Source organism: Belonocnema kinseyi, chromosome 6 (assembly GCF_010883055.1).
Source record: "Belonocnema kinseyi isolate 2016_QV_RU_SX_M_011 chromosome 6, B_treatae_v1, whole genome shotgun sequence".
In the NCBI taxonomy this organism is placed as follows: Eukaryota; Metazoa; Arthropoda; class Insecta; order Hymenoptera; family Cynipidae; genus Belonocnema; species Belonocnema kinseyi.
In genome coordinates, this window is record NC_046662.1 from 31520313 (window position 1) to 31530115 (window position 9803).

Here is a 9803-nt window from a genome sequence, read left to right on the forward strand (position 1 = left end):
GGAGGGGTTGATTGTACCGCTGTATAAGAAAGGGGATACGGAGAGGCAGGAAAATTATAGAGGAATTACGCTAATGAATACTGCACACAAAATATACGCGATAGTGTTGTCAGATAAGCTGCGCAAGGATGTTGAGGGAAAAGAAATATTGCCGGAGACGCAGGGGGTCTTTAGGGAGGGCAGGAGTACTATTGGCAATATTCACGTGTTGCAGCACGTAGTGGATAGAGAACCAACCAAAATGTGTACACGTTTTTTTGTAGATCTGATCGAGAGGTTAGTGAGATATACGAGGAGACGAAATATAGGGTGAGAGTAGCGGAGGGAACCTCTGAGGGATTCTAGATGGATAGGGGGTTGAGACAAGTGTGCATGCTTAGCCCAACGCTTTTTGCAATTTTGATCGCGGATATGGAAAGTAAGCTAGCGGCCGGAGTAGTAGGAGGGAAACAGTATGAGTTTAAGGATTATAACAGGAAGTTGAGCGTGTAAATATGAGAAGAAATTTTTGGAAGAGGGGGGAAGTAAGCTGGTTATGGAGTTTTGGTGAGAGGAGGAGAACAGACGTAGTGGTGCAATGTTGGAGGTGGAAATGGAAAGGTATTTTAGAACGAATGGATTGTAGATAGATGGATGAAGTGAGAAGGATGCACGAGGAAGGAAGAAATGTAAATTAGTTGATTCAAAAGAATGACATGGAGAAAGAGAAGGCAGAAGGATAGGACAGAATAAGTCATTTAAGGTTTAACGGAAACTATGTGTGGATTACGCCAAGGGAAAGAGCGCAATATATGTATGAGAAAGGAGAGCAAGGAAGTCACGAACTTGTACCGAGAATGAGATGCGGTTGCATGGAGAATTATAATTGTTTCCGGCTTTCTAGATAGAAGAGAATTTGTGAATTGTGCAGGAAGGGGGATGCAAAACTTGAGCACTGGTTGGAAGGATGTGAAGAGGTAGAAAGGAATGGGATAAGCATGATGGTATTGTTGCATGGAAGGGGGGACAAGAGGGCAGTAGCGAGGCGAGGGGCAGCGAGGAAGGTTAGGATTTCGGTGCGAGCAGATTAGTTATAAGGTGTGGATGGATGGTAATTTGTAAGAGATAGCTGTAAGGAAATCCTGTAAAAAAATTGAAGTGTAAGCAAGTCAATTTTGTAAGGCCAGCAGGTCGAAAAATAAACGTTTAACTATTACTATTTCTTACATTTATTTGTTCTGTCGAATAAGATTTTTCTTTTGTCTACTTTATAAAAAAAATCATTTTTTTTTAAATACGTCATTTTAATTTGAAAATTCAATTACTTTTATGAAAATTCTTTTTTTCTTTTTTTTTTTAAACACGTCGAAAATTATAATTTAGATGGGTTCTATGAATATTAGGCTATCTTTTCGCAGCGGATAAGAATTAGGTTAACTTTATTCACCTAAGTTTTAAAGAGCAATAAATATTAAATAACCTATTATATTTTGAAAAATTTCCTACGAATTCAAAAATTTAGTAATTTGAAAGAAAGTTTGTAATGAAATTTAGGCTCCTAAAACTCTAAAAACAAGAAATTTTAAAACATTTTTATTTCTTTAAACACTTCTGCGTGTTTACTAAATTACATACAAAGTGAAGTTAGCCTAATTCTTAACGGTAACAAAACAAAAGCCTATTATTCGTCGAACCCATCGATTTTATGATTGTGAATTCTCTTTTGTTCAAGCCCCTTCGGATTTAACAAACACGTTTCTGTTATTTTAATTATCAGCTACCAATGAAAATGTATCATTCCAATATATTCATCCTAGTAAAATTCCATTTCAATTACAATTGAAACATACTTTTTTTCATTATCTTGTTTTTAAAATTTTAAAAGTGCGCATCATATAAAAAACAAAACAATTGTGTCAATAAACATTTTATTGCGATAGTGTCGTTCCCATAAATTTAATTTGCTTATTTTCAATGTTATTTTTACAGGTTAAGAGTTTTCTTGTAAATAAAATATCGGACTGTTACCTTAGTAAATGTATCAAACGACCATAAAGTATGTCCATGTACTTCATTTGAGTAGAAATTTTGATAAAAAATATTTTCAAAGTAATTCACTGAAACCATTTTTGGATATCGACTCGAAATTTTTTGAAGCTATAAGAACTTTTCTTGTATTTAAGACATCTGCGAGATGTAAAAAAATGTAAATGAACGTAATTTACTGTCAGCTCTTGCATTTCTAAAAATTTGAAACCGATATTTCACATATAAAAAAAGTTCTATGGTTTATAAAATCTCGAGACAATATAGCTATTTTAGTGTCTCACATGCCTACGCAATCCTAGCGTAAAGTAGCTCGAATAAATTTTTAGGATGTAATTTAGTGCGAACAACTGTATTAATTAAGATGTTATTGTAGCTTATGTCGTTTTTCCAAAAAGTAAATATTTGTTTTCATTTTAAATTGCATTTACATAAAAGTTTATTACAAATTTGTAACTCTGTTTCAAATGCACTTTTTTCATTTATGTCTTTTCGTACCTTGCATCGTTTTTGAGTTTTTTTCATATCGTGCGATAATTAGATTAAAATTTTGATTTTAATTTTTATAATTTTGTAAGTGATGTAACTCTGGTAATCTTTTCTTTATCAAAAAAAGTCATTCGGAAAAAATGTTGTTAATTTTTCTTACTGCGAATAACCGGACAGATAATTTTTGAATATTGAAAAAATTATCGTGCTCACAGAAAGAAAGGCATAAATACAGACAGGCGGGCATACAGTCATACTGACATTCAGACATACAGACATTCAGACATACATAGATCAAGGCATAAAGATGCATGCGTAAAGGTATACAAATATATAGACTTACAGGCAAACATACAAGCAGGCATACAGGCCAAATAATAAAAAAAAAATTATGAGAAAAAAATTTTTTTTAATAAATAAATGCGTTATATAAAATTAATAGATTTTAGCTTTGAATAGAATATTTAAAAATTTTATATTAAAAAAAATTCTACTAAATAAAATTTGCACGAAAAATAAAGTAAAAAGTTATCAAAACTTTGAAAATTTGAAAAAAAATCCCGATAATAGTGTTCTTCACAATGATGTGAATAAAAGCATCTTTTTAAAAAATCTATTTAAACAAAAATTTAATTGAAAAGTACATATTAAGCTCAGTGAAGTAACGCTAATATCGTAATGGTAAAAAGTCCTGTCGAATCTAGCTCAGTTGACCGCAATTAGCTTTATTTCTTCAAGTTCTGTTACCTAATTACAAATAAGATGTCAAAAAAAAAAAAATTGATTTTTCGTATTAGATTTTCACGTGAGACTTTAACTTAAAATCGGATTTTTCCACCAATTGGAATTTTCTTTTTAAACTTGCATAAAAAGGCCATTCATAACCGAATGGTTGACCTGGATGATTTTTCAATAAAAAATAAAAACTCTAGGAGATTTTGTTTAAAATTTATATTTTTATCTTCAATCAATCATTAAATATTAATAACGTGATTTTCAAATAATACTCCATAGTATCTTTCATGTAAGCCCTTATATTTCTATGAAAATCCGTTTTCTTGTCTGGCTTTATAGATTTTTGATTTATAAATTACATTTTCTTCCCCTTTAAAAAAAACATGAGAAAAAAATTAAAATATAATTCAAATCAAAGTTACAAGTTATATATAGAAAAAATATTTCCTAGGTTGCGTTACAACTTTCATAAAAATTTATAATTTGACCATAGCATTATTAATAATCTCTAGTCGTTTTATTGAAAAAAAATCGGTCTTATAAATCCACAAAGTTGTATATTTATTGACATAATTTTTGTATGACAATTGAATTCATCAATATGCAAATTATTTAAATTCTGTATTTTACTCTGCATGGATTTCAGATTATTTGTAATATTTGTAAATCACTTGTAAACGGAAAATAAAAATCTTTTCTACAAATATGTTGACGTTTTAACAAAAACAACAGTTTATTTGGCCCTGTGTGAGGATTGAGCAATATTACAAAAAGCTTCACAGTTTTACATTATTTCCGGGTTACATTTTTTTAAGGATTTAAGTTATCTCAAAAAAATAGTTTTTCAATAATGACATTTGTACCCATTTAATAATAATCCCATTTTTTGCCAACATTTTTATCAAAAATAATTAATGTTTTCAGAAAAGTGGTAAAGAATCACGGAAGGAAGATTTTGAAATTCCTGGAATATGTATAACGTATTTTCCGAATGGTCCTAACTATAATTTTTTCTAAATATATACAAATTATATCATTTCAAATCATGTTATTTTATAATTTCATTTTTTACTAAATCATTGAAATAACCTTGTCACTTCAGAGTAGATTTTCCTCACCAATAATGACATTGACTTACTGATAACGTTAAATGTTTATCATGCTGATGCCATTTCCAATGAAAAAAAAACTGTCATTTTATTTGTTTTTTATGAAGTGTAGGTACAAAAAAATAAAGTCTTCCACTTGTGAATATACGGTATCGATTCTCATAGACACATATATAGACGTGATCTTTCAAACATTTTTAATAAACGTTTGTGAAGTTGTTCCAGAAGCATTTAGAAAATGAAATTCTATGCTAAGTTTTTGCTCGTTGTCTTGGTAGTTTCCAGCATTTATCCTGGTAATTATTCAATTTTGACTCATATTTTCTTAAAATAAAAATTGTTAAATGAAAAATTATATATTTATGGTGCTTAAAAAAGAACTTGTTTACATTCTTCGGCGGCCGTATAGCGGTAGCCTGTTTCTCTGGGTGAAAAGATATTCTCTTAATTTATTAAGATTTTTTTTTAACTGTTTGGAGATTGCGAGCATTAAACTGGCGTAAAAAGTGAGATTACCGTAGCTAACAATATATAATTTTGAAAAAAAAAAAGAAATACAAAATCATAATTGTACCCCCCCCCCCACTTTTTTACATTCTCATTCATGAGAGTGTAATATGTAATCGTCTGAATTTTCAATATTAACGGATCTTAACGTTTCGGCACTGATAGAGACCAAAAACTATAAAATTTTATCGGTATCTATCTGTCTATTCGTAGAGCTATGTTGTAAATACGCTAACCTTTCAAGGATTTTCCCAATCGAATCAGCCTTTGATATAATTTTTTTGATCACTTAATGAAGTACAAGTTCTTTAACCAAATATTTCTTACAAAAATTCAAAATATAAAAGCATTTTCAAAATTTTAAACAAAAAATTTAAAGAATTTTAGAACTCTTTTTTTAAGATTCTGGTTCATGAATAAATGATTTGCAATATATTCTAATAGTATTTTCAATTTTACTCGCAAATAAAAAAGTAAAATAATTCAAAAAATTTTGAGAAATTTCAGAATAATAGAAAAAAATATATAAAAGTATAAAAGAATTCCTTCAAAATTGTACTTTTAGGCAGATAATTTAATTATTTGGTTAAAAATTCATTTTATTTAGTTTAAAATTCGACTATTTTCTTTAAAATGCATATGATTTGTTGCAAAATTTTCTTTTCGTAGAAAATTAATCATTTTGATCCAATACTGAACTCTTTTGTTCAAAAATGTTTTTTGAGTTTCATTATATTAGTTAAAATTCATGTTTTCGGTTAACAAATGAAGTATTTAGTTGAAATATTGTCCTTCTGGGTTAAAAAAATTCAAATATTTTCTTAAAAATTGGTATTCTTTAATTAAATACAGCCTCCCGTGTAGGAATCCAATCAGGGATCCGGCCGGGTGCCAGCCGGATAGCCCCGCTTTAAGCCGGGCGCTGCTCGGGGAATCCGGCCGGGATCTAGCTAAAAACGTCACGGTAAACTGGTCAGATCCCGGCTTCAATACCGACCGGGATCCGGTCGGGGAATCCGGCCAAAAAGCGTTTAAGAAATGTTGTTTCAGGCGAGAAATTGGTAACTTGTTTTGTCTATTAAAGCTCATCCTAAAGATTACGGTGAACTTTAAAAGTCAAATCAACTGAACCAATTCTAGCAAGAAAATTGGAGTAGAATTTTATTTCCTGATGATAGAATCTCATAGCAATTTGGAAGCCACGTGGTGATTTAAGGTTAGGAAGGAAGAAAGTAAAAACTGTATACACAAGACTATATTTTAATTAAAAATAATTATTATTGGCGCACTAAGTGGGGGATTCAAACTAATTACTGAAATAAGGTTGATTTTCACTACGAGTCTCGATTTTATTTGCGAACTTCGAAGAGAAGACGCGACGTGAGTGCAAGGAGCATTCTCGTTCCAGGGGCGAAACTGAAAATTACTGAGTGTCTATGCAGACGACAGACACAGCAGGCGCTATATATGGCGGTAAATTTGAAATTGTACAGGCTAAACATTGTCTGAATATAGAGAAGTTTATACAAATTGAATCATTTCTGTTGTTGCACATAGCAGAATCGATAGCAGTTTAATTTAAAACGTCAAATTATTCGAAAAAATTTAATGTTTTTGTTCAAAGAATTTAAAAAAGCTCATTTTTGTTTCACTGATCTAATAAATCTTTAAATTATAATTTTCAACTAATAATTCATCTAGCATCCATAATTACGTCTTTGATATTATCACAGCTCTTAAAAAATTTGTAATTTCTACAAAAACATTAACCTGACCAGTGAACATCTGGCTCCCGACCATGGGATATAACCAGGGTTGGCCCGGCCAGTAACCAGCCGGCCCCAGACTACGTGATTCGAGAAAAATGTAGCCCGATCGGCTCCCGCCCGGTTCCTGTCCATGAACCCCAGCCAGGGTTAGCCAGGCCGGGATTCGACCAGAAACCTTATTGTTTTAGGGCCAACCAGGGAAATTTCTACACGGGCTTTCTTTAATTTAATTTAAATATTTCTTAGTTGAAATTTCAACCGTTACATTTTTCGTAAAAATTTCGTTATTTCTTGGTTATAAGAAGACCTGCTCTGTTAAACCTCAAATCTTTTGTTAAAGATTTATTACTTTGGTCAAAAATTCATGTCTTTGGTTTAAAAGTTTGATTATTTGGTTGAAAATGCGTGTTTTTATTAGTATTAACATTTTTTAACTGAAACTGTAACTATTCTGTTTTTCGTCTTCAAACTGATATTTTTATATAAAAATTGCATATTTTTCATAAATCCACGCTCCCTTGAATAATTGAATTTTGTATGAAAAGGAGAGCAGAAGCAACCTGAAAATCCATAATTAATTCATCATTCATTAATCCATTATTAGTTTGAAAAATTCTTATTTCTTTTATCTTTGTGCAAACAATCAGAAGTCAATATATTTAAAATGAAAACAGATTAGGCTACATTAAAAATTTCTCAATATGACCTTTTTATCGTTTGAATAAAATTAAAAATGTTGCACAATAACGTTGTTCGCCTAAACTTATCTATTTCTCATTTTTTTCCATGTTTCTAATGCTTAAATATTATTTTATAAACCCTTAAAAAATTGTATACATTTTTACCAAGCAATTAGTTGTGTTTCACTATTGAATTAAGAAATAGCTTTGCTAATTGAATTAGTCATGTTTTACTGATCTTTAGTGACGCAATTTCCCCTAACAAAATTTGTAAAATGGCACTATTAATTAATTAAGTTTCAACAATGTTGATTCAGAGATGCAATGAAGTATCTTTTGCATAAGAAAAAAAACTATATAATAAAAATAAACTTCTTTCTATACACAAGTTCATTCTTATTTAAGTCAAATAATTTTCACAAAATTTTCTATATACTTGGAATTTTCTATCGAAAATTTAAAAAAAAAATTCAACCGAAACTTTCTAAGATCGAAAACATAACTCTGTCGAAAATTTTATCGATGAAGACCCTGAATTTGTATAGTTAATTTATAGATCATTGATCCATTGTTACTTCAACATTCTAAAAAATTCTGTTTTTCTTAACTCTATTCAGACAATAAGAAGGAAATATTTTTAATTCGAGATGGAGGTCACGTTTACATTTCCAGAATATGACCTACTTATTGTGTAAATAGAGTCAGGAATACCAGATCATCGCATCGTTTTATTACGCTTAGTGTGCCCTTCTCATTATTTCAATAGTTAAGCATGTTACACTATCGCCTTATTTTTCTAGATATTCCTTTGGGCAAGTTTTTTATTTGTATAATCTTTCTTTAGTGGCTCACTTTTCGATAGTTGAATCTGTAAAATTTTACTCGTCATTATTTAAATTGTACTATTTATTCATTAAATTTCTAGAGACCTGGAAATTTTTGTTGCATAAGGAAAGATGGGTTGAAATTTAAATAACCTTTTTTAGGCACTCAAGTTTCTTACTTATTCAAGCTGAGGCTTAATTCGAGGAAAATAATTCTTTAGAATTTTTCTAAATAATTGCAATTTTTTATAGAAAATAAGAAAAATATGCAACCGAAAAAATACTCAAAACAGAAAACAGTACTATGTTGTAAAGTAGCTCATGGGGACCATAAATATACATAATTAATTTATAACCCATATTAATCTATTATAATATAATTTTAAGATTGTAAATAATTCTAATTTTTCTAAGTTTATTTGAAAAATCTAAAGGCGATGTTTTTATATTCGAACAGGCTACATCAGGTTTATAATTTCACAGTTGTGGCCTTATTATTTTTATAGTTCAGAATGTTCCACCATCATGTTATTTTAGTAAATATTTATATTTTTCACGTTTTCCATTTTGCTAAACTTTTTTTATATATATAGGCCGAAGTAAAGGGTGTAGCCGGGTAAGCATGAAAAAATGCTTCCAAAGGGAATCAAATGTAGAATCCGCTATCTGAAAGCATACAATAAAAAAAATGTCCCAAAATTTCATCCCCTCATCCGCCATATTGGAAGAGTTTGGTGGAGGAAACCTCCAATTTCGGTTTTGTTTTTTAATCTGTTTCTATGGTTAGAGAAAATATTCTAGGAATAATTGTCATCCAATCACCTTTAATTTTAACACCCCAATCCCTTTTTTATTCTGCCCGGCAAATGCCCCAAGAAGTGGAAAATAGTAGTTTTCTATTAAATTCATGCTAAAAACGGTATTTTTTGAAATTTTTTCAATTTGAAATATTTTTAATAGATAAGTGACAAATTTCCAAGTATTTAAATAATAATTTCAAATTGTTTAAACGATTAATATTTTTGGACAGAATTTTTCTCCTGTAAATCGTGATAAGTTATGACCTTTCTGGATAAAGTATACAAAGTTAATGCATTTCAAGTTTTATGGTTTTAGTTTAGCATATTTGATAATTATTTAGACAATTTTTATTTCTTTAAACAGTGTTTTCTCCCTAAAACCGTAAAAACTTATTATTTTCTGAAAATAAGGAAAGAAATAAGGAATGTAGAAATATATATTTTTAAAGGATATTTTAATTTTTTTAACAAATTTTTATTGTTTGAATGATATAAGGTATACGTTATAATAAAAAACAAAATATCTTAAGCCAAAAAAATATTATCCTTAAAATTTGTATTTTTCACGATTTACAGAGAAAAAATGACTAAATATACTTCCGAAAAAAATTTTGCTCTCAACATCCGCTAATTGTATCATAAAATTAAGAAAATAATAACTTTTCTGGCTTAACAGAGGGAAAAATGGTGTAAACAAATTAATTCAGAAAATGATACAATTTTAAGATTTTAGGGAGAAAAAATTGTTTTAAAAAAAATGAACATTCATCAACGTTACATAATTTTACTCAAATGATAATAAATTTTCACGATTTACAGGGAGAGAAAAATCATTCAAAGAATTAAAAACTATTTGGAAAATATT